Raw genomic sequence first — 27,366 nt, forward strand, 5'->3', positions numbered from 1 at the left:
GGTGCACACAGGACCAAAGTGGTGTGGCCTACTAGAACCATGGAGGAAGTTTCTTGAATAGCGGGGGCATAATCAGTAACTCTGCAAGTGATTGGTACGTGGATTGCAGAAATTACAATACAAACCCTCATTTTCATTGTGAAGGGAACACTGATTGCTCTGCTTTGGCAAGTCAGAACCCTGCTCCCCTTCTGGTGCCTTACATCATCCATCAGTATCAGGCCAAAGTATTTAGTACAAACAGCCTGAGTATGCCCATGATCCGGCAGGAATAATGCAGGACCGTTAATAGCATGTGTATTTTGCCTTGGAGGGCAGACTTCCCTGTTCTAGTACTGGTTAAACATTTGTTTTACTCTCCCTGAACAAGACTGAACTCTGATACGCTTCAGTCATTCAAGAGTCATCATAACATTCTGCTCTTCAGTGGCACCCGGTGGTGGACTTTCTTGAATCCCAAGATTTCAAATTTTAGATAGGCATTAAGAGAGTAACTTGGACACTAACAAAGCTCAAGGTATTCTGGGCTACATTGGGCAAAGCATCACCAGCACATCAACAGAGGTGATTCTTTCCACCTTCAGCATTGATGAGGCTGCACCTGGAGCGCTATGTCCATTTCTGGGTTCCCTGTACAAGAGAGACATGGACATACTGCAGACATTCCGATGAAGGGCTACCAACATCACGAACGGGAGCACCTCTCATGTGAGGAGAGGCTAAGAGAGCTGGGACTGTTCAACAGGACACAATTCCTATAAACCCCTGAAAAAAGGGCGCAATCAGGACATAGTCAGAGTCTTTCCGGTGGAGCCCCTTGCCAGGACAATAGGTGATTGGCATAGGTTGGAATAAAGGAGGTTACCTCTGACTTATCAGGAAACACTTCTGTGCTTTGTGGGCGTGGAGCCCCAGTGTGTGCTGCCCAGAAAGGCTGTGGGGTCTCCTTCTGGGAGATCTTAAAAGCCGCCTGCATGTGAGCCTGGGACCATACTTGAGCATGGGTTGGAGCAGATGGACCCAGAGGTCTCTTCCAGTCAAATCTGCTCTGTAAAGAGCATAGGTATTTTGCTGCAATTGTCTCATTCTAAGTATACACACTAAATATTAAGCTTTGTGTTTTGCAGACACTTTCTGAGATAATAAATGACCTAAGTTTGATACCAATCACAAAATCACAGAACTGTAGAGATTTCCAGTGGTCTCATCCAAACATCTAGTCCATCCCTTCTTCTAAAACAGATTCTCTAGAATATATCTCTTGGAAGAGCAAACTTTAAGCTGTTTAATGGATTACTGGCCAAAATCCCCTGGGATGCTGTCCTTAAAGAAGATGTTGAGGAGAGCTGGCTACTCTTCAAGAATGCCCTTCTGAGAACACAAGAGCTCTTCACCCCTTTGAATAAGAAAACAGGCAGAGGAGGTAGGAAACCAGCATGGTTCGGCGAGGATCTGCTGGGCACACTAAGGGCAAAGAAAAGTGTGTACAAGCTCTGGAAACAAGAGCCTGTCACCTGGGAAGAATACAGGGATGCCGTCCGGACTTGCAGATGTGGGATCAGGAAAGCCAAGGCGCAGGCAGAACTGAACTTAGCGAGGGATGTGAAAAACAGTATGAAGACTTTCTACAGGTACATTGACCAGAAGAGACAGGCCAAAGCGAGTGTGCCTCCTCTGGTAAATGTAAAAGGAGAACTGACTTCAACAGATGAAGAAAAGGCTGAGGTACTGAATGAGTTCTTTTCCTCAGTCTTCACCGGCAGCCAGGATTCCAGTACTTCTCACATCCCTGAGCCCTGCATCCCTAAACCTCTAGGTGGGGACCGGGGCGTTAAATCCTTCTCACTGTAAGGGCAGAGCAAGTCCAAGAATGCCTGATGAGACTGAATGTGTACAAGTCTATGGGGCCGGATGGCTGCATCCCAGAGTTCTGAAGGAGCTGGTTGAGGTGGTCGCTGAGCCACTCGCCATCATATTTAAAAAGTCCAGCACCAGAAGTTTTAAAAATATTTCCATTGATCCTATTTATCGATAAATATAATTGTGAATTCCACAAGGGAGAACAGAAGGCTTAAACAGCAGAGGGAATAGTTATGCTGAACTTATGCAACATTATACCCAACTATTCTATTTCTAGTGTGTGTGTATATATATGTGTGTGTGTATACATATATATATACACAAATATACACACAGACATATACACACACACACACACACACACATTTTCTGAAATAAATTGTCATTTTCCTGTGAGAACAAAGCTGGAACTGAATAAATACAAGATTCTGAAATACTAATAAAAGGACTCTACTCTGAAATAATGCAGTTATGTAGCCCAAATAATGTAAATTGGACTGAGAAGAGGAATTAGAAATCCAATAGAAAAGTTGGTGATGTCTTGTTTGAAATTAGAAATGTAGTTTTGTAGTCTAATTCTGTGATGCAGTTTCATTCCACTCCCTCGTTTTTTTTTCTCCCACTGATAAATGAACATGGAGAATATATGTTTTACTACAACAGTAGTATATGAGTAGTATATGAGTATATAGAGAGGTGATTCCGAGCCTTATCATTCCCCCCCCCCCATAAGAGCAGAGCAAGTCCGAGACTGCCTGATGAGACTGAATGTGTACGAGTCTATGGGGCCGGATGGCTGCATCCCAGAGTTCTGAAGGAGCTGGCTGAGGTGGTTACCGAGCCGCTCTCCTTCAGATTTGAGAAGTTGTGGCTGCCAGGTGAGGTCCTGGATGATTGGAGGAAGGGTCAGGTCACTGCCATTGACAAGAAAGGGAGCAAGGAGGACCCAGGGAACTACAGGCCGGTGAGTCTCATCTCTGTGCCTGGGAAGATCATGCAGCAGATCCTCCTGGATGACATGCTTGATCACATGAGGAATGAGCGTGTGATCCGAGACAGCCAGCACGGCTTCCCCAAGGGAAGGTCATGCTTGACCAATCTGGTGGCCTTCTGTGATGGAGTGACGGCATCGGTGGACAAAGGAAAGGCGACTGATGTCATTTAGCTGGACTTGAGCAAGGCCTTTGACGTGATCCCCCACCACATCCTTATCTCCAAATTGGAGGGATGTGGATTTGATGGGTGGATCACTGGATGGATAAGGAATTGGTTAAAAGGCCGCAGACAGAGGGTGGTCATCAACGGCTCTGTGTCCAGGTGGAGGCTGGTAATGAGCGGCGTCCCCCAGGGCTCTGTCTTGAGACCGGTGCTCTTCAACTTCTTCATCAATGACAGTGATGATGGAATTGAGTGATGACACCAAGCTGAGCGGTGCGGTTGACATGGTGGAAGGAAGGGATGCCATTTAGAGGGACCTTGAGAGGCTGGAAAGGTGGGCCTGGGTGAACCTGATGAGGTTCAGCACAGCAAAGTGCAGAGTTTGGCACTTGGGCCAGAGGAATCCGAGCAGTCCTTGAGAGCAGCGCTGCAGAGAATTACCTGGGGATCCTGATGGATGAGAAACTGAACATGAGCCAGCAGTGTGCTCTTGCAGCTCAGAAGGCAAATGGTATCCTGGGCTCCATCAGAAGAGAGGTGGCCAGCAGGGACAGGGAGGTGATTGCCCCCTTCTACACTGCTCTTGTGAGGCCCCATCTGCAGTATTGTGTCCAGGTCTGGAGCCCCCAGTACAAGAAAGACAGAGAGCTGTTGGAGAGGGTCCAGAGGAGCCACAAAGATGATCAGGGTACTGGAGCACCTCCCCCTACAAGACAGGCTGAGGAGGAGAACATCCCCAGTCTGCTGGCCATGCTCATTCTAATGCACTCCAGGATAACATTAGACTTCTTGGCCACAAGGACACACTAATGGTTCATAGTCAACCTATGACTATGGACCCATAGTCCACCAGGACATCTAGGTTTTTCTCCATAGAGTTCCTTTCCAGCAGGTCAGCCCCTAACATGTGCTTATGTGTGTGGTAATTCTTCCCCAGGTGCAGGACTCTACACTTATCCTGTTCGAACCTCATAAGTTTCCTCCCTGCTCAACTCTTCAGCCTGTCTTCAGCCTTCTGGTGCATCAGCCACTTCTCCCAGCTTTGTATTATCAGCAAACTCACTAAAAGTGGAAACTTTAAAAAGCCAAGAATTGGACACACAGACTTGCCATAAAAATATTGACACTGTTACAGTAAATTTGTTTAACTTATCTACACAGTGATCATTTTGATGGGAGTCTAAGTCTGCACCAAAGTGAAAATGCAAACAGATCAAGAGAAAATCAATGAAATTTCCATTCTATCCTCAAGCTGAAAAATCAGCACGAATTATTATAAATCAGTTTTAACACTTTCCCTTTACAAGATAATAAAATCTCTTCACTTTAGAGAAACTTTGGGAATCAGTGACCCCCAGTGCCCCCAGAATTATTACTACTATTCAAGTAAGTTCCAAAACTTGAAAAAAAATGAGAAAGTTTGCTTCCATTCCAGCTAATCAATAGTCATGTCAAATATAACATCTCCTTGCATTTTCAAAATGCATTCTCACATTGTCTGCATGCACTATACTTACAGCACTTGCTATCTGGGACGTCTCTATTTCTAGAATAAAAGTCAGCATACAAACTCCCTGGATGATTTGAGAACTTCAGTTACTGCGACAGCTCAATGTGCACACTGTAGGAGTAAGGTGACATCAAGGAATAAGAAGGCACAGAACGAAGATGAAGGTATTCAGCAGTCTTTTTTGCAAGCTGGTGCAGAACACAAAACCCTAAGCAAACACTCAGAAGCATAGCTTTGTGAATAGCATATCAACACCTTATCTTACCTATCTAAAGTATATTCTTTGTGCCTTCTAAAAGGAATAACAAGATTCCATAGAAAACTAATGATTTACATATTGGAGTGCTGAATAAAGTGTAAGATTCATGTGAAAACTAAGTTCTTGACTTCTTAGCATTTTGTTGCTCTGCTGCAACAAAGCACTCCACTGACGTTTCTGGCATTAACATTTCATTTCCCTGGCACATGAAGGTTTGGTTTCTAGCTGCAACAAGATGCACCTGGCATTTATGAGGCTGACACAGGCTGATACTTTCTTTAATCTTAGAACCATTCCTATCCCCCAACTAGATGTTTCTCTGCAGATCTGATTTCAAGGGCACATTTGAAGTGCCTGTTCTCAGAGCGTATCTCAGAGATTTGGTTTCACAGCATCAACTACTTTCTAAAAACTGGGAATAAACTATACATTTTACCAGCACAGATTAATTGTTGGAGCAGTCCCTCAGGAAGCTGATGACTCACGCTCAGGTTCCTCCTCTACCAGAGCGAACCCACATCCAAATACCTCTTCAGTCAAACAGCTTGTCTCCCCACAACACACGACATTATTCTCAAGGAAGCAGACATTCCCTCTCTGCTTCAAAAGTTCAATAAATTACTTGAATAATTTTCATAGAAGAACTCAAAAGAAAAGAGATAAAAAGAAAACAGCGTGTGGAAGTTTGACTCTGCAGTCCACTGGCTTGGATACAGTCTACTTATCCAAACTTCCCTTTCGCACCTTGAATAAATACTCATCATGGTATTACATAATAAATAACTGACTGAGTACTTCACAATTGCATTACATAGTATATACTTGAATAAAAACTTCCTCATTGCTTTTACAAGAACATTATATCCACTGTTGTTTCCTTTGCGATGGTCTTTCAGACAAAAACAACCTCTGGTTTGGTGAGGTATCTTTCAGGCGAGCAGAGTGGTTCCGTCTGTTCTCAGAAGATTTGGCACATGGAATTCCAAAAGGAGAAAATCACTTCCTGCAACTCAGCAAAAGATGACTAAGTTCATCAGAACAATATTTTAGATGCCTCTTCTTTCCCCTTCCTCACAGTATTCCCACTGACTACAGCCAGATTCCTGGTTAGCACCTTATTTTCTGAAGTAATGTGCTCTCTCTGAACACCAAGTTCTCCCACTGCCCTGTCTACACAGTCTAACTATCACACCCAAGCCTAGGCCCTGTGGCTAAAAGTTCTCTGTGAATTCAATCAATATTCCTGGGGTTAAACTCCAGAACAAAGTTGTGAGTTCAGAGAGTAACATCTCATGTTCAGAAACGGAGAAAAAAGGAATTATGTAGCTGCAGGAAGATGACATTTCTACTCATCAACCGAGCAAATATTTAAAAATAAAAGTTCCCTTATACTACTCAAAATGATTTTATATATAAAAAAATAAATAAAAATCACAAATCAAATACAGATTCCAGCCTAACTGCTTTCGTAAGTTTGTGAAGCTGTGTTTTCCTATTTCCCCCCAGCCATTCCAAGGAAATATGGTATCCCTTATTGTCTTGAACTCTTGCTTGGTAATCAAGGACGCGTCCACATGCTCAGAGCAAGCATTCAACTAGAGTGGACTCCAGAGTCAGTTGTCTTTCATATTCAGAAGGCTCACTGAGTTTACAAGTTACGTAAATTATTTAAGTGACCTCTGCAACCACCAATTATTTACTCCTCTGGAATTATTGGTGAGATCAGTAAAAAAACTCCTACTGATTTAACTTGTATGCTTCAATGTAATTCCATGATGATACAATGGTTCTGCAATACCTGCAGCCTGTTCTGACATCCAGCCAGATGTCAGAGCTCATACCTCCTTCTCAGTCTTCAAGCTTTACCAAAGTGGATTTTTCTAAACTTTGGAGGGAGAACCTGATGCAGAATCCGGAGTGCCACCTGAAACACTCAGGAAGCATAAGAGGCTTTTGCAAAGGTCAGGACAACAGTCTGCCTCAGAAGTGGTGGTGGTGGTGGTAGGAGCAAGGTTCTGGTAAGGAGCAATGAACGCGATAAAGTCTTCTGTGATTGTCCCGAGAATCCTTCTAACAGATGCAGGGAGTAAAGGCAATGACCACAAATTCACAACATTCACTCTTAACTTTCCTTTTCTCTGACATGCAGATCATATATGGTTAAAGACAACTGTTTATTTCTTCCTCTCTTCCACATAAAGCCTGTAAGCAAAGATGAGCTCTGGGATCATTAAGAAAGGTCCCTGTTAGCAAAGTCTCTTCTCAACCAGCTCCTTCAATTTCAATACTAAAACTGCCAAGCTTCATTAAGAGTTACGGGGAATAACCATTTCACAACTACAAATCCATACAGCAGAAAAGCATTGTAACTGCCTTAGTGAACATCTCATTTTTAAATAAATAATATATCTCTCTGAGACCTAATTTAGGTTCCCTAGATTCAACTTTATATTGTAAATATATTTATTGCTTTTCCTGCAGTTAATATAAAAGACCATCGCAAAATAATTTCACCCTGATTTCTTCTGGTTTCTTTCACTATTTCAAGTGGCCTTCAATGCTTATCCTGCTGTTTAGACTTCTATCCTGTCCAAATTCACAACAGCTTTTGTGATCATTCAAAACCTCCACAGAACTGCATTTGTATCCAGCTGCTTTTTCTATTTGCTTCCTCAAGTTTCTTAAACAACACGCAATGCTCCACACTGCCTCAGAATGGTGTTCAGAAAGGAGGTATGAAGAGCTCAGCAATTAATTGCTGCCCTTTAAAACCAGCTCAAACATTCAACACTGCCACCCAGTCTGAAAGGCCAGTGACCACAACCAACTCCTAAAAAGCCCACCAAATTGGCACTGTTGCACAGGCTTTGATTTAAACCCTAAGGCAGTCATCCACTTCAGGGGAGCTTTGCATTTGCTTCCATTTAAAATGTGTTTTGGTCCTCCACTGGAACCTCTGCCAAATCAGCATTGTTGTGAGCACAAGAACACAGCAGAAAACCGACACAGTCTGAATCGTATTTTCAGGAAGAAACAAAAGTAACAGACAGCAGCGTTTGATGGATATAAAGATCAATGGGATTTTGCCATTTTCTGTGTTGAAAATGTTCCACTTACAATCTCACCATCAACTTTCATTTATTTAAAGAAAATTTCTGGCTTTTACAGCTAAGAAGTTACACCTAAAAATGCAAATCCTAAAGGCTTAAAAATGAAAGGATGATTAAAATCAATATCACATTACCTCTCACTCTAATCATTTTTCTAATATGACTGCCTGAAGAAACTACTGGCTTTCTTCACCTGCTCCATGGACCAAAACAGTACTGCTAATACAAGGGTGGCTCCAAAAGTAATGCCTCCTATTTTGTTATTTTCATCCACAACACAAGAAGTGGATGTTGATGGTATAGAAGAAGAGGTAGAGCCTTCCTGCCAAAATTCCATGTTCCTTGAGTTCCTTGAGTCGGACGGCAGCAGAAGGGCTGTATGACAAAATGGCATCTGATGTGGAAGTACAGATGAAGCAAAGGGGTAGAACTGAATGACGAAAAAATTACATTGACATTCATTACGGCATCCTGAACTTTTATGGAAACCAAACAGTGGATGTGAGCACAGTGAGGTGGTGGTTGTGGCATTTCAGCAGTGGCTAAAGTGACAGCGGGTCACCTCTGCTGGTGCAAATTTTAACGAGCGTGGCACGTAGGCTCTTGTTCAACGCAGACAAAAATGCATAGCTAATGGTGAGGACTGTGCTGAAAAATACTGCTTACTCCATCAGTGTTACTGTGCTCCTTGTAGCATGGTATGGTAGTTTTCATGGAATTAAATATAAGGTGTTACAACTGCCAGTTGGCTAATGGCCATACCACAGCTATCCCCCCATAGAACAGAAGTTACTAAAAAGGAAACGGGTTCTACAGGCCCCTTCACAAATGATTGTTTATGCATTAAGCAACATTTGGGTCAGCTCAGAGAGGAAATGCTTAACTTACGTAGACTGAACTACAGGACTGCAAACTGTAAAAGATTTTCATCAGCTGTTTATCAGATCCAGAGAGGTACAGAAAATACACCCTCACCAGTGAGTTACTACATTCTGAGCAGGGATGTTGAGGAAAAACAAAAAAACGAAAGACATAATTCTCTCTCTTCTTCCTTATCCTATCTGAAAACTGTGTTTAATAATAGTGCTTCAAACTTCTTTTGCCATTTCAGGGTTTGAAATCGCTTTAGAAAGGTGTGTAAGCATTATTCTCATCTCAGAGTTGGCCTCACTAAGTAAAGGGATTTGCAGCAATTTGCATGAGAAGCAGTGTTCTCAGTGAGTAAGAGGCTGAAATTATCTTCCCAGGTAAGCCATAAACTTCAGACTATGCTGAAAACCATGGAACAAAAATGTACACAGTCCATTTGAAACTGGTGAGTCTCTGTGTGGGAATGCATATCAGAAACCCATTACACAAATCTGAAGAATTAGAGAATTAAGCCAAAAACTTGTTCGCTTGCCGACTTCTTAATTGAAATTTATAGAGACCTTAAGTATTTGCAAAATTGGTTTCTAAACAAACAAACAAACAAAAACAAACAATATTTGGTACTGAAATCAATCTGCTTACTCATAATATTTTCCTCATCTCTTATTACCAGTGCATGAGAAAACAGTAAGGACCAACAATTTTGTGGGTAAAGGATTAAAGAGTAATCAAAGGTGAACAATCAAAATACAGCAAACAAATCTTAAATGTTTTTTTAACTCCATAAGAGCTCAGTCAATGTTATGGAGAAAATGTGTATTTCATACACATAGTGCCTTTTCCAATCCCAAATAGTCAAAGAACAGAAGATGCTAAACTGGAGTTCTAGTAATCAAGATTTTCAACAGTTTTAAACCCCTACAAATTTTTGGAATTTGTAGTTAACAAACAAAAGGTTTAAAGGCTATTAACTAATCTAACTTACTTACCAGAACAATTTCTTTAATTCAGTTGCACTTCTCCTAAGCACAGTGAGACTTCTTCAAGGCAGTCAGAAACAGCAGTTGAAACATACCATGGATTTGTAGTTTATTTCAGAACTGCATCACCTCTCTCTCTGTGTCTCAGTTTTATCAAGATGCAAATCCATGGGCTAATTTGCATCCACTCTTATATCACATATTCAGAGATTACAGCTGTGCTTTTTCTACACACTTGTATACTCATATGAATGTTAATTCACTGATTACAGCCACAGTTACTAAAAATCTAATGCGAACGCATGCTAATGATGGCGACAGACAAAAATGAAAACACGGGGTTGTATCTGTAAGGCATATACGTTTGGTTTGCTAATATGCTAGTTTGCTAATTATGAGATATGGTTTAGTAGCTTGTGGTACTGGGAATGGGAGGGTGGTTGGACTAGATGATCTTGCAGGTCGTTTCCAACCTTGCGATTCTATGATTCTATGATTCTAATCAGCCCCAAATCTCTTGATCAGTCCTGCAGCATGCTATGCGAGTAAATGAGCTACAAAAGGCAGTCCCTGATCCAGCACTACTGGAGGTGCAGCCCCTTCCCGCACCCAAGGCATTTACCCACCCTCATGCTGGGAAACGTCTCCTGCACATGGGACTCACAGGTTGGGCTGCTGCATGGGAGCCTTGCATTTGTGTAAAATTTCACCAGAAAGGAGAAGTCACAGAACTTGCCATTTGTAGATCGTGGTTAAGAACTTCTGCTTCTACTCCACTATATCTGCACTACAAATAAATAAAATTGCTCAAGTGTACAGAAAAACAGTGAAGATGCTTCATTGCTTTTTATCACATTAGTCTAGAACTATAGCTGTGGGTCCCCATGCAAGAACTCGTGTTTGAAAGGAAAGGGAGAGGGAGCTTTGGCACGGAAGGAAATTCCAGCATGAAAGATTATCGGCCAGATGCAAAAATGCTCAGTGCCAGAGGTGTGTCGGTAGGAAAGCAATGTTGCATGAGTTCAGACAGAAACAATCACAGAGGTGTAGACATGAAACTCAAGCCATGTAGGTGTGAAGGCACCTAAAGTTTCAAGCTATGAGGTGAGGAATCTTTTCTACACCAACACAAAATCCTTAATATCCTTTACACCATTGTTGTTCCATTTCTTGGCTTTCTAGGTTGCACTGAGAGAACAGGAACTGCCATGGGCCGCACATAAAACTTATAATAAACCTTACCTATCTAAGCTTATTTTTTAATGAATATTTATTAAAACACGAACAAGAGAAAGCAACAAAAACATAAAACTAGTGGGATTTTTGACCTTGCTTTTACAAAACGTAAGGCTAGTTCGATGGCAGTGGTTGACGTAAGTTCTAAAGGCGTTTGTCAGAGTTTTTTGATGAAATATTACTCTTCCTGTGCTTCATCCTTGACAGTAATCTGATAAAGAGACATGACCAAATTTTTGAGTTGAATATCCTACTGCAACTCTGTATGTTTGCAACTAATATATTTATGCCAACTGAAAACAGAGCTGCAAACATGCAAAAAAAAATTTTTTTTGAAATCTTGAAACCTATTCTCAAATTTATCAAAATGTTTCCATGCAGCAGAGCTGCATACATTTCACATTTTAGCCAATGTATCAAAATGCATGAATTTGTTTGCCATCATTTGCCATTTCAAACGCTGTTTTTGCCTGAAACATAGCACAGATGAGGTTATTTTCACCTTGAAGGCACACGCTTAACTCATTTAAATGCATAGTCAAATCCATCAAAAATGCTAAATCTGTGAGCCACATTTAATACTCAGGTTCTGGAACAAATTTTCTTTTTGATTCCACAAAATATTTGATTTTTCTTTGGAAAGTCCTTTTAGCATTTACACTAGCTTAGTCACCTACCTTCAGAAAAGTAAACGGGCCCCACAGTAAGCATCCATACTTCTAAGGAACTTCTAGAATTTTAAAGTTTTTGCACATCAATTTTCTTGATGTCTGATGCAGACGTCTCATCAAAAGTGAGTTCTTGTAGGTAACTGCATTACCAAATGTGACCAAAGTCACTCTTTTTTGCCAATCATCACTGGGCCCCATCAGTAGTTACACCAGATACGTTGAAAAAAGTTAAAGAAAATAGCTTTATAGTATTCTTTTTACTGCTTCATACAAATGGAGAGATTTAATTGCGTTTTTCAGCGGCACCAAATAAATCATTTCTTCAACGATATTATATTCATTATCAATAACTCTAATGGAAATGACAAATTGTGCTGTATAGCAGACTCTTCTCATTTCTATTTTGTCTTTACCAACCATTCTTTGGCACGCACTGATTTTGGGAGCATACTTCTTCATATAACGTCTTCTCAAATTGTAATCTTTGAGAACTGGGCACAATTTCCTCACAAGTTGAGCATAGCGCCATACTATCTGTCAGCATCGTCCTGAGCCCTCCCAGTGCCCTGGGGCTGGGCCACCGTGCTCAGCATGGCAGTAGGGCTGCAGCAGGAGCTGAGCTGGGCCTCACACAGCCCACAGGATAGCCATGTCTGTTTGACAGATGCTGCATCTCGCCATGCCAATCACATTGAAGCACGCTCTCAAACTTCTCCTACAGAAATGAATGCAGCTCTTTATCTCTCTTTGATCTATGTTTCTTACTGAGATACTTCTCACATCCCTTCTCAGTGCTCTTCTCTTGTGTTTAATAACAGAAGAATGCGCAGTTTTTAGAACAAGTTGAACAAGACAAAAGCAGAGGTAGCAGACTGCTTCTTCAATGACGTGCCCTTTCTCAACAATTACAGCCCCTGCCACAGCTCTTACTGTGAACACACATTCATCTACCACTTCCAGAACTTCTTACTTGATCAGCTTCCTTTTGAAAAACAAGAGTTCAGATTTACACAGTGGATTGTATTTAATTTAGCCATCTGCCTATGAGCAATTTACCCAGAAATCCAGGTACAGGTTTCATCTGCTACTCATCTTTTCCACTACACATGTCCTGTTCCATCAATCCTCATGTGTATAATCGCCCCCCCAATAATGATTTCATAATTTCTCCCTTTGCAGACAAAATATGAACAAGTACAAAACCCTGAAAAACTTCTTGAGAAGCATGTGTATACTACTGTTTTTTGAGATCTGTCACACAGTTCTTCTTTTATCTGTACAGCTGTACCATGCTGATTTTGTGCCACTCCAGCTTTTTAAAAGAAAAGTACCTTTGTACATCTCATGGAACCCTGGGAATACTGCACCACTCTTACAAACTCTAGTTCACCTGACAATACCTTTTACTATTACCTGTATATTCTCAGTGGCATTTGGTTTAATTGTAGATTCAAGGTTTAGCTAGTAACAAGGTGTTTTCACTGAAAAAACAAAATGAAACATCAGACTATGTTTCTATCTGTCTTACAGGAAAACCTCTTTGTTTATCAGTATACATACACACACACACAAATATGTAACTATGTGTTCTTAGTTCTAAAGTTCTACTAAGACCCTAAAATTGTTCTAGAAAGTACCCCAAATGTCCAAACCACATGATTAATATAGACAAAAGCGTCTGAAACAATTTTTTTTCCAACAAAATTGTCACCTTCTTTCACAACTAAAAAATAATCTTTAAATTACACAGGAAAAACTCAAAAGCACTATATTTACAAAGACTGTAGGATGCTTTTTACATTTCCCTTGCAAAAATGACATCATTTGCAAGGCTTTTTTTGGTCAAACACCAAAAGACTCCAGCGCAATTAGCATTAACAAAGATACACAAGTTTTTCACAGAAGATATCAGAAGAATAATAAGCAGAGTATGCTAATTCATCCGAACAGCACGAGGCCTTGAAAAAACATTTATCTCTCTGCAGAGAAATCACAACCATATAAAGAATTTACTTTACAAAAAAATAAAGAGACAAGAATGTGAATAATCTGAAGCAGTGAATAACACGCACAAGATCACGCTGGGAGTGAAATGACTGGAAAGCATCCTTGCAGAAAAAGACTGAGAGGTACTGGGGGAAACCAAGGTGAACGTGTGCCAGCGATGTGCCCTTAACGCAAAGAAGGCTAGTGGTGTTCTTGACTAAATTAGGTGAAGTATCACCAGAAGGTCAGAAAAGGTGATTCTTCCCTTCTGTTCAGCACTGGTGAGGTTGCACCTGGTTTACTGGGTCCAGTTCTAAATTCCCAAGAAGAGAGACATGGGCATAATGCAGACAGTCAAGTGAGGGGCTACAAAGATCATGAAGGAACTGGAGCATCTCCATTATGATGAGAGCTGGGACTGTTCGGCTGGAAAAGAGGAGGCTCTGCGTGATCTCATCAATGGCTATAAATCCCTTATGGAAGAGTACAACGAGAACACAACCAGGCTCTTTCCAGTGGTGCCTAGTGCTAAGATAAGATGCAATAGCCACAAAGGGGAACTCAGGAGGCTCCCCTGAACACCAGGAAGCACTTCTGTGCTGTGCAGGGGATGGAGTCCTGGCACAGGCTGTCCAGAGAAGCTCCAGAGTCTCCTTGGAGATCTTCAAAAGCATGCACCTGGGTGTCCTGCTTGAGTAGACGGAACCAGAGGTCCCTTCCAGCCACAGCCATTCTGTAATTCCGTGAAATTTCATATTTTATTCCAGCTGAACAGTTCCACTGTTATTTTATTCTGATCAAATCCCAACGCAAACGTAGATGGAAGAGTGGTAAAAAGTTTGTTCTGAAAAAACACACAACCAGAGCCCCAATCAGTGCAGGAGGAGCTGTTACAATCATGGAACAGAGCGGCATTCCCAACAGACTCCTGGTACATTATAGTTTTCATCATAAGGTTTTGTAGTAATTTCTGATAGCAAAGGATCTGTTCGCTTGATGTTACATCCTATCACTTTAGCAATATCTTTAAATCAGTCACAAGAACATGTGCTTTTTGCTCTGAGCTGTTAGGTCATAACTGTTTCAGAGAAACTGAATTTAGAGCTATACACATTCAAAAATTAATAAAAGTACTGCAAAGAAAACTCATGGGATTCTTTCAATTTACTTTAAAGGTTGGCAAACTTCCCTTAGTTTTTAGCTTTAAGCACACACTAGCAGGCTGAACAGATCAAAGAAGTCTGGATAGAGTAATTGAGTACAGTTTAAGAACATGAGCAGTTTGTTCTTGCTGATAAATTAGACAGCTGCTCAGAATTACATTTCATGCTGTTTTCACAGAACAACTTATTTCCTCCTGCTAGTTCTAAATCTACTTGGAACTGTATGCAATTAACTCTACCACCTTTCCTTTATCCTTCAAAAAAATCCATTTTCTTTACTTACACTAGGTCTCTACGTTTTCCTTTCTCCTACAATTTTATAAAAAATAATAGACAGTGGTAATAGAGGATTCATTGCAGCACTATGCAGGTTATAAGATAAATTATATGATATCTCTAAGGAGAAAAACAATGCACATTCTTGCACTGCAGAATACACCATTGCAAGCTCAAACTAACTGATGAACTACAGATTCCTCCGTTTTTAACATATTTTACACTTTCTAATTTTTGTTCTCTTTATTTTTGAAAAAAAACCCACCAATATTAAATGTCTGCTTTTTGTTTTCTGAATACACTTAACACCATCTTCAACCAATTTATAATTAACATCATGCAATCTGTATTATAACTGTATGCAACATCAAGCTAGACTTTTTTAATTGAAAAAAATATCGAATAAAACAGGAAAACCATTGAGATACAGAACTTTTATCAACAATACAGTTGTACAATTGCTATCTAACACAAAGACAGTCACAAAACAAGCATTTAGAAAGACATCTCTAAATAGTACTGTTAATGCACACCACAGTACATCAGTAGCAAAGGAGTAAAACACTACTTCAAAGAAAGATAACATCTATAACATTCTTGAGAAGAGCAAACAAGTTCTTGAGGTGAACACATACTTAAAATCATGTTTAATGCAATGCATGCATTTCAATTCTCACTCCTTGCCAAAGTTTGAGTGCAACAAGTGCATGTACTGTACTGAAAGCTGAAGGGAATGGGGCATATGGCTTCTCTTTATTGAAAGAGACCACCAAAAACTTTATCCCTAACTCACAGAAATCGGCTGTAGTAACTCTGTTGACTACAGTTGGCTATGTTTTGTTAATAGGCATTGGAAAAAAATTCTTAAATCACCTAAATGAATTATAAATGCATTCATCTAATACAAAGCCTCACAGAACTTCTCACTTACAGCAGTTGAAGCCAGCATCAACAGCAAGCTTATTTACCATATTACCATGATTTATTGTCATTAATTAAGAAAAAACAAACAAACAAACAAACAAAAAAAAAACACATGGCCTCAAGATGCACCAGGAAGATTCAGCTTGGACACTGGGCAAAATTTCCTCTCCGAAGAGCGGTTAGGCACTGGAATGGGCTGCCCAGGGAGGTAGTGAAGTCACCATCACTGGAGATATTCAAGAAACGTCCAGATGTTGTACTAAGAGATGTGGTTTACTGGGGAAATACTGGTAGTAGGTGGACAGTTGGACTTGATGATCTTGCAGGTCTTTTCCACCTTGGTGATTCTATGATTATATATAATTTGGGTTAAGTACAAATCTTTCATGGCAGCAAAATTCCACCAGAAAATAAAAAACAGATTTTTTGTTAGAGTTATGATGAAACTGAACTAACATTATTTTGCAATTCATATTTCATTTTGACGCTCCTCTGGCTAAGTGTATAAGCAAATGTTAGATCAGTTTCAAACACACTACATTCTCAAAGTTCAAAATACACATTCCTATTACAGCTGTAACTTACTTCCAACTTGTCCACTCCACTATTTAAGACATTTTCTTTTCAACTTGCTTCAATTCTTTTATTTTTAGTGTAAAAAAAATAATCAAAAAGGAGGAAGAACAAAAAGTATGCCATTTCATTTTCTGTTAAGTCATTAAAAACGTGAGTTGAAAACACTTGCAATGATTTATGAACCATATCCTCACTTTTCAAAACACCTTTTCCAGAAACAAGCATAACTTGAATGTCATTGCAAAGCAGTTCCCATCCATAGTGTTATAAGGACTTATTCTTTTGAATACCTCAAAATGCCAAGTGAATTTTTAAGTTACTTATTCATTTGAGTAACAGATTTCGGCTTTGCTAAGGTAATGTTGTGGATACTGTTGACACACCTTAAGCATTTTATCTGACTGACTTTCTGACTGACTTTATTTCAACTGACTTTCAGCTATGATTTCTATCTCCATACATAAGTTTTTCTACAGACATCACAAGCTAGTCATATAAACCTTTAATCTTGATCACTGCAGAAATGTTTTGAAGAATCAGAAGGCTTTCATAAATAATTCACGTATGATTACTCGCATATTTTTCCATGCATGTTAGTATTGAAACTATCTGCAATGGCAGCAGACGTGAATCATCAATCCCTAGGTCACCATTCTGCTGTCATCTCACATGTTTTTCATACCCTTTCTTATTTTGGCTCTGTTAGTTGTGCTGGTGGCACCCACTGATCACACAGAAGCAATACTCAATTCACATCAGGAAAGCAGAGTTAATTCACTTGTTTGTTGTTGTTGCTGTTGCTTTTTTTAAAGGAAGAAACTCTGAACTGCCAACTACTCTCCTCTACATGATGAGAATGTACCTGACCAGCAGGTCTGCATGTGAGGACAAGGGTCCTATAGGCCATGATACAGCACTTGATTTTAAAAGTTGCAGGTGGAGAAAGAAAAAACGGGAAAAAAATAAAAAGTTTCTGAAACAAGAGATGCAGTTGTTTACTGAGTTTCAGTATCTGCTTGGAAGACTACTTATAGCTGTCTCATAAAAGCAGAATTTCTTTAAAATTATTTTTAAAAATAGCTCTAAAAGATAATGCAGACAGAACATGGCCATTTGTTATTTGAGAAAGTTTACAGCAACAAAAGAATAAAATGGTACAGATGAGCAATACACTTTAAGAAAAATTCAAACAATCAACCAATCAAACAAAGAGCAAGCAATTTCAGGGGCTTTAATTCAAAACACTGGATAATATTTTCAATGAAGTCACCACCAAATTCTATAGAACAAGCACAGCAAAAAAAAAAAACCCTTTTTTAATATAAAAAATCCGTAATTTATTAGTTCCTCACAAAATCTTATGCAGGAGGAGAAGATTTAAATTAATATAAGTGATTAAATGCAAATCCTTCCCAAGGCTTTTGTGGCAATCTTGCTTCAGAGTTATTTGAAGAGTCATAGCAAGGTTGAGTCTGTATGCTCATAACCTAATTAACTGCACTGCATTAAGACTCTCCTGAAGATCAAAGCAATTCCTAATTCTCAGCAGGAAATAACCAATAACTACCCCCTGAAGAACATATATTTTTTTTCTTTTGGAAAATTAACAAAGCTGCTAGCATTGTTTCAAAGAATTTTAGTGGATTCAAGTTTGTTTGAGCACTTTCCATTGTTTTAGCCATTCTAATGACGAAGAACTGAACTATGTTCCCCCAGTTCTAGCAAGGGAAAGTATGATACAAACTGAGTATTTCATCTTACTGAAAGATAACATTTTCTGTTTAACTTGCACTACAAAGAAGAGGCCTGGGAGGTTCAGCCTAGGAAGTTAAACAGATCACTGCTGTAACAACCTTAATTTCAGGGAATGAGCTAGAAACATCATATTGGTCAGTGGACGATTTTCTCATAAATAGACCAACATGTAAATAATCTAACTTTGCAGTTTCTCATTCCTTTCACAACCACCTTAACACAAACAGATCTACATTTTATTTTAATGAACTCTTCCTAAGCGTCCTTTTTTTTCCAGTAGGTTTTCCTTGAAATTTCACTTGAAACACGTGTATTTGTTTACACCTACACAAACATTTTCTATTACAATTTTTATTAACATTTATTTAGGAATTAGCATAAAACATTCATTAAATGTAAGGATAATAAGGATATAATTCCAAACATCTTTCTTAATATAAAGCTCAAGCTTGAAGAAACATACACAAACACACAGAATCAAGCCAGGAAGGATCTTAAGAAACCAAAAATTAAGAAACCAAAAGTTTCAATATCAGAAACAAATCTAACATGGAAAGACAGAAGATAGTTGAAAGCAAAGAAGGGATCAAATATTGCGATCTAATCTATCATCAAATAGATGTCCCAGTCAACCTTCTTCCTTCATGTAACTTTCACAATGATCTGACAACTAAGGGAGTTGCACTCACTACATATTCAGTAAGATTCATTGGGCGGTATGATCTTTTGTTACCAGACTGCAGCATTTCATTTGAAAAGCAAAAAGCCGTGCTATCGCTATCGAGTTATAAGATCACACAATCTAATACTCAAATGCATAAAGCAGTTTATCAACTTATTGTTCCTTTTCCATTTTGGAATATATTCACCACACTATTCAACTATCCAGAGGGACTAAGAAACTGAACAGCCAAGATCAACAGCAATTCTGTGTTGCGGCCCTGAAGACTGAGTTTTGAGAGGTAACAGATATCAGTAACTTCCCTGCTTCTCAACATAATCACTGCATTTTAGAATTGAGAGTAAAACAACTATTTACTGGCTGCAAAGTAGCAGGCTCTCCCAAGCATTAGTGCTACAGGACCGCAAAACAAAGGTTCTTCCACTCTTCCACCACTGCGTTCCAAAGCTCAAGTGGACTGTTGACTAGCTGTCATTTCACAAGGTTTGAAGAAGAATTAAACTAAAGAAAACGTGTTGATCAGTAATCAATTCTCTTTAGGTCTATACTCAACAGGGTTATTATCATTACAACATTGTCATTATCATAAATATATTATGATATCATAAATATATATTATAATCATAATATATATTATATAATATATATGTTTAAATGAAAATACATAAAAGACGTCTACCTATCCCATTGTTCTGATTTTTGCAATTACTAACATTACAGCATACAAGCTTTGGGAAGAGAAAAAGAAACCAAACTCGCATAAAGCAGAGCTTCTCTTACTGTATTATCTAGCCACTTGTGACCAGGGATCTCCCTGAACCAGAGGCTGCAGGCAGGCCTTTGAGAACCATTGCTATTTACTCCTTCACAAACATTTCTAATCCTACTGAAACACTTAATACTTACAATTTACCCCATATCTGTGGCTGCAAGTTTATAATTTAACTGTACTACACAAAAATTACTTTACTTGCTTCAATTCTGTTTTTTTTTTTCCTGCCTGGTAATAGTTACAATTTTATAGGCTTGTAGTGCATTTCCTCTCAGCCTTCTCTTTTCCAGGCTGCAGTTCTAACCTGCTTACTTCCCTTGTATGAGAACAGTCCACACCAACAGACAGTATTTCACACATACATCCAGTTTGGTTCATCCAGCATCAAAAAAAGATTTGCTTCCAAGAGTCACGAATGACCTGGTAGTGTACTGGTAGAACAAACAACAGGACTCTGAAACACACGATTACTGTGTCACAATCTAAGACACTTTTTCTGGCTCAGGTGCATGCAAAGCCACAAGAAAGCACTATTACCATTAAAGGTGTAAAGGCTGAAGAAGATGTGCTGTCTACCACAATTACCCCATTCCATTTGTTCTACATACTTTTGGGGAAAGGAAGGGAATACTGGAAAGTATTCCAGGAGCCTCAGCATGTCTGCTTGTGGCATCTGTTTTGTGCCTATGAAGAATTCAATCCTTCTGTTGACTTTAACCACACAGAAAACGGCAATAAAATACATACTGGAGAAAACAATAACTGCACACACCTCTTTTCTTGTAAAATCATCATCCACATTGGTTGTCAACAGCAAAAAAAAATACTGACAATTTCAAGAAAATAGCACTCCATTATTACACATAATATTTAAGATCTGTTATCATCTCCAAACTTACAACGATCTTCAGTATGGATGTATGACGACTGGAAGTACCACCTATTGATAACACTGATTTTTATCGATTTTATTTATGCTTAATTTCTGCATTAAAAAATAAAATCCAATACAATAAAAATGCTAATTCAGAAAGTTTTGCAAAGATGGTGCAGACAACACAACAAAGGAAACACACAGGAAATTCTGTAGATTATGTGGAAAAATGGTCTATAAAGTTAACAAGATGGTACTAAAGGCATGAAAACAATTAGTCTATCAACAGTAAAGATACAAGAAACATTTTGCCATCAAATATTAAATATTAAAAGTGCTTTTTCTAAGAATAAGGAGAGATTTCATGAGCACCAGAAACAAAACTAAAGGCAAGGGTTTGTTAGTAGTGAATGCTGAAAAAGCAGTAAGCTTTCTATTTCATTTAGCTAATCATTCTTAAAAATCTATGATGCTTAAGAGGGTAGATGCTTACCTAAAACACAACTGACACATGCAACATTAAAGCTTATATCATTCTACAAAATATTTTTTCTGACTGTACAGAATCAGAGCAGACGACATCTCATTTTTCTTACATCACTACTCTACATCCATCTAACTTGAAGAAAAATCTGGGCATTTATACTTATCAAAGCAATTTACATTATGCGAGTCTCCTACTAGATACTATCAGGAGCTAGTATGCACACAAGTACTTAATGCCTCTGGTTCAGAAAGGTCCGTATAAGAGACTGAGAGCACTGACCCATGCCAGGACTCAGTCAGTGCTGCCAATGAGTTCGTTCTGACATTCCTTAAAAACCGAACACGCTATGCTAGCAAGTAAAAATGAAAGATACCTTGTCATGTTATTCAGAAGCTTTCTTTGCTCATCAAACCTTTGAACAACTTGGAGCACTGTCTGCTTAACAGCAAGCACACCTATAACATCATATAGAGATGCTTAATAATGAAGCATTGAATGGTGTGTTCTCAAGAGAAGAGGAATAAGCACTTTCTCAGTAATTTGTTTTCAGCCCTCTCAGTTAGCCAGCCTATAAACATATTTTGCACATTATAAAGACCAAAATAGCCCACACTTATCCTGTACATTAGAAAGATCAGGTCTGGATAGGATGAAGTCTCGCTGTTTACATGTATAAAAATTATCCTGCATATCTCAATCACATGTAAATTGCAGTGCTTAGCTAACATTTACAGAACTCTAACCTGTACACTCAGAATTCTGAGTAAGACGGTAATTGTCAAGCCAGTATGGGGTAAGTATGTCAAAGTAAGTATCCAAAGACACAGGTCCCATGAGGAGCACTACCCTACCAGCACGGTTATAGTATAATAGCCTCAGAGCAACCAGGAGGAGGGGTATTTCCAGCACCATGCTGTGTATAGGCAGCATTTCCACTGAAAGAACATTTACAGGGTCTTGAATGCTACAATTATAGTTATTCAGTTGTTAAAGATGGCGATATTAACAACGTGCAACTTTTTATACACAGGTCCCATTACATGTAATGAGACTCGTACATTTAAGTTCCACCAAAGCTCCTGAAGAAACATTTGCTAAGAAACCTTAAAGATGTTGCCTTAAAGGGCCACATCTGTTTTACTGCAAAAGTAGGCGATTCTGTTCTGTCTTGTTCCCTTAAAAAGTAATTTTAATATTAAAGAAGTTATTAGATTTATGGTAATGAAAATAACTATTCCAAATTCTAAAAGGACAACGAAAAACAACATGACTGAAATTGAACCAACATTATGATAAACTCCACGAGCAGAAGCATACTCTACAGGGACACCTTCAGGAGCACGTGGTGCTACACGCACTAACCGCCTCTCTGTAGAATCACATGCACTTTTCTGAGCACTGTAAGGCGTGAAGGATGTTCCAAAGCATCTCCACAGGAAGCAAGAAACAGAAAGGAGGAAGTCAACTCCTCAAATCATAAGCTGCCATGAAGTTCCCAAAATTCTGCTCCACTGTTCAAACCGGGGTTAATGAAATCTTAAATGATTTTGCAACCGATTCCCACATTGTTAATCTTCACACTGTAAGCCTAGATCCCTGTCTCTCAGCTCTCCACTCCCAAGAAAGGACCATGTCCAAGAAAAGGCAAATTGGTATCTGGATACTTAACTATATTACTACAGAAAGTTTCATAGACTCTCTTGTTGCAGCTGCCACTAGGCTTGCTTGGGTTTTACTAAGCATTTTTTCTTAAGAACACATTGAAGTCAGATTGAGTAAGCTGCTTTCATATCACTAAACAGAGTCCATAAAGGGATTTACAAAAGTTTACTTATATAGCATAGCTCGTATCCCTAAATAAACTTCCTCATGTCAACAGTATCAAACTGTTACTAACTCCAAATACCCCAAACATATTTAAAAGCAAGGCAGATCTTTCTCCTTCAGCACAAGAATTCTCTTGATTTGAAGATCCAACTCTCAGGCAACGGTGCCTTTATTCCTTGTACAATCTCAAACATCACCAGGGAATTTTAACAGTTCTTATCAAACACACATACGGAATTTTAGAAGTTTATTAAAGAAGCCACACAGACAGAAAAGATTTGAGACATTTCATTATAGCCCTAAACCAGCAGAATATTATCCACCAAGAAAGAAGACTGGGGCATGCACAACAGGTGCAAATCAGCATCAAATCAGCATTGAAAACAGTTGTGTATTTCACACTTCTAATAGGATTTTTCAATTTAAAATAGATTAAGCAAGACTCTGAAGAGGTCAACAAGTTTCTAACAAATGAAGGAGCTATCAAGTCTAACATGAAACTCTATAAACCACTGGAAGATGAAATAACCACCCTTTTGACTAAAAGTTCTGAATTAGTTTGGTTACATCAGCTTTTCTGGACACATTAACTAAGCAAGGACTGCAGCTGCAATGCATACTTTCCAGTGCTGACTTCATTTTCAAGAAAAATCAAATGCCATACATCACAGAAACAAAAGATGTAAGACAGTAAGATGATGTTAAGCAGCCTGTATGCTCACTGGACCTCACTCACAATTTGCAATGTAGATGGGTGCGTTTGGTAGAATGCAATTGACATTTACATTTTCCTCAGCAAAATTAATTAGGTTCTGATGCACATCCATTCACTCTCAAATAGGCACAAAAACCTTCAAGGTTATTTTCAAATTATTTCCACATAGGTTGCCTCACTTAGTAAGGACTGGGAATTGAAACCTTCAGAAGACACTGCAGGTTCTGATGATGCATGCTCTCATAGCACCTGAACTCTTACTATTTAAAACTCATGTCTTCCAATACAGCAATTCTGACCTCAGCTCTTCAATACCATTTTTTTATTTGTGATTGACAGAACTTTTGAGGCAGTGTTTGTGCTATTTTTTGAGCAAAATTGTAACATTATTTTAAATTCCAAAAAAAGCAGTCATGACCATAACTGCATCAGGAATTTAATAACATTAGCATCCATCTGAAAGTGTAGAAAGTCCTATGGATGGTAACACAACTTCCTGAAAGAGGTTAAGAATGACTGATACCAATATAAAGGTCACTTGAAAAGACACGTATCGTTTAGCACAATATCGTTCTCAAATGAAAAGACTCCTCCAGTATATAGAAAATATTATAGAAGACTGGGACAATAAAAGTTATATCTCAAGAACAGAAGTGAAGTCTTTCCCAAACAGTATGTTTTTATCTACCTCTGAAATCTCATCTACATGTAAAGATCTACACATGTAACAACCAGCAAAATATCTCTGCCAAACACTGGGGCCTCTTTAGCCTCTGTTTCTCTGGCTATCAATGCTGTCAGACAGACACACCTCTGCACAGACTCTGAACACTTCTGTGCTGAGCAGAACTGCAAGTAAACACCAGATCCAGACAGGGACTTCTCCGTGCAGAATGATACTGAGGAGTGTGCAAGGCAGGAGCATTTTGTCATCTCCATCCTCTGGCACAAATAGCCTGTGAAGACTTGAGGATGCTAAAATAACACAGCAATAATTCCACTCAAAGTTCAGCCTCCAACTTGAAAATTAAGCTTCAGAATTACAAAGTTCCATATAAATCCATTCCACATTCACAATTCTATCTTATTATGTCTGCCCCTCTAACTTGTAGTTATCTTGCACTGCTTCCCCATCATCTTCCCACTGACTGGAAAAGGGGAAAGAAGGAAAAAAAAAAGAAGATTCAGGAAACTACAGACCAGTCTCACCACTGTGCCTGGCAAGTTTATGGAGCAGATCCTCCTGAAAGCCCTAGTGAGGCACATGGAAAATAAAGATGAGATGGTGGTGGTGGTAACCAACGTGGTTTCAGCAAGGGCAAATTGTGCTTGACTAACTTAGTGGCCTTTTATGATGGAGTTACAGCATCGGCAGAGAGAGGAAGAATAATTGAAATGACCTCACCTTGTGTACTGCTCCACTTCAGGGGTCCCAGCAAAAGAAGGACAAAGAGCTGTTAAAGCAGGTTGAGAGGAGGGCCACAAAGATAATCAGAAAACTTGAACACCACCCCTACAAGGACAGGCTGAGAGAGACGGGGCTTTTCAGCCTTGAGAATAGAAAGCTCCGGGAGGACCTTTGACCTTTGAAGGGAAGGTCCCCATCAAGAAAGATGGGGAGGGACTTCATGAAAAGTCATACAGCAACAGGAAATGGCTTTAAACTGGAAGAGGCTAGATTCAGACTAGGTATTAGGAAGAAATTGTTACTCTGAGGGTGGTGAGACACTGGAACAGGTTCCCAGAGATGTTCATAGAATCACAGAACGGTCTGGGTTGAAAAGGACCTCAAAGGACATCTAGTTTCAACCCCCTGCTATGTGCAGGGTCGCCAACCAGCAGACCAAGCTGCCCAGAGCCACATCCAGCCTGGCCTTGAATGCCTCCAGGGATGGGGCATCCACAGTCTCCTTGGGCAACCTGTTCCAGTGCCTCACCACCCTCGGAGTGAAAAACTTCCTCCTAATATCCAACCTAAACCTCCCCTGTCTCAGTTTAAAACCATTCCCCTTGTCCTATCACCATCCACCCTCACAAACAGCCGTTCCCCCTCCAGCTTCTACATTCCCTTCAAGTACTGGAAGGCCACAATGAGGTCTCCTCAGAGCCTTCTCTTCTCCAAGCTAAAAAAGCCCAGTTCCCTCAACCCTTCTCCATAGGAGAGGTACTCCAGTGCTCTGATCACCTTTGTGGCTCTCCTCTGGACCCCCTCCAAGAGCTCTGCATCTTTCTTGTGCTGGGGGCCCCAGGCCTGGACGAAGTGCAGCAGATGGGGCCTCACAAGAGCCAAGTAGAGGGGGACGATCACCTCCTCTCCCTGCTGGCCACCCCATTTTTAATGCAGCCCAGAACACAGCTGGCCTTCCGGGCTGCAAGCACACACTGCTGGCTCATGTACAGCTTCTCATCCACCAGGACCCCCAAGTCCTTCTCTGCAGCGCTGCTCTCAAGGAGATCTTCCTCCAGTCTGTATATAAATACCTGGGATTGCCTGAGCCCAAGTGCCACAACCTTGGAGGTTGTGGATGCCCTTCCCTGGAGACATTCAAGGCCAGGCTGGATGTGGCTTTGAGCAACCTGGTCTACTGGGAGGTATCCCTCCCTATAGAAGGGGCGTTGGAACTAGATGAAGGTCCTTTCCAACCCAAACCTATGATTTTATGATCTTATTCTGTAACTCTGATATAATTTTAAGATTTGGTACTTATACTAACACATTTCAAACCTTAAACTCATTCATGTTTCACTCTCACGGGAGTCTGGCTATTAACTTCCGTCATGTAAGGGAGTCCATAGGATGAGTGACAAAATGTCACAAACAATTAGGAAAACAAATTCTAAGCCTCTGAAGAATTAAATATCTCTTTTCTTCTCAGGCACAGCATTGTCTTTCCTAAAAATAAATGATTTGCAACATCTGTCAAATAAATTCAAATCAATGTATCACTTAGTAGCTAACTGTACTTATTTCTGCATCTTGCTCTGTTTCTTTCCTGTTTGCATTTTTTGCTGTTATTACCTAAAATGACATCTGTATTAACAGCCTACTTTAGAGTGACAGCAGAAAAAGCCCCATTCCCTTCCCTAGGGAAACAAAAAATATCCAAGAACACAGCTTTTGCTACTCCAGACTTCAGTAACTTGTGACAGAGCAGCTTAGGCAGTATTCCTCCTGGCCCCCTCCTCCCTTTCCATCTCAGTGTACTTTATTTCTATGAAACAGTTCCGAACCACCAAGCAGTAGGACCATAACAATAGACCAGATTTCCAGACAGATTCATAGGTAAAGTATAACTCACAGTCTAAGCCTAGCTGCTTCTCATTGTGAGATATCAAGGAGTACATAGATTAGTAGCTCAAACTAAATACATAGCAACTGGAAAAGGAAGAAAAATAGTTGCATAATAAAAGTATCAGTAGTTTCAAAGTCACACCTTGTGCACCAAGCCACCATTAAGCCAGTGGTTTGCTGCACACTGTCCAAGCACTGACATGTTTTGACAGTGCTGCCATCAATGCTGAATTTTCAAGCTGAAAAGAAACTCAGCCATCTCTCAATGCAGCACATGAATACTTTTCAGTTTATGTAACTGCTGTAGCACAAATCATCAGGAATGCTGTAGATGGAGGCATGCATTCTCACTGGAGATAACCGTATAACTGCACGAACAACAG

General features: G+C 39.6%; 1 protein-coding gene across 1 annotated transcript in view; it reads right to left on the reverse strand.

Annotated features, from left to right (window-relative positions):
* Positions 1 to 27,366, reverse strand: part of TPK1 (thiamin pyrophosphokinase 1) — a 200,321-nt gene that overhangs the window by 164,939 nt on the left and 8,016 nt on the right.

The sequence above is a fragment of the Tympanuchus pallidicinctus genome, unplaced genomic scaffold (assembly GCF_026119805.1).
Source record: "Tympanuchus pallidicinctus isolate F22 unplaced genomic scaffold, pur_lepc_1.0 scaffold31, whole genome shotgun sequence".
NCBI classification, from domain to species: Eukaryota; Metazoa; Chordata; class Aves; order Galliformes; family Phasianidae; genus Tympanuchus; species Tympanuchus pallidicinctus.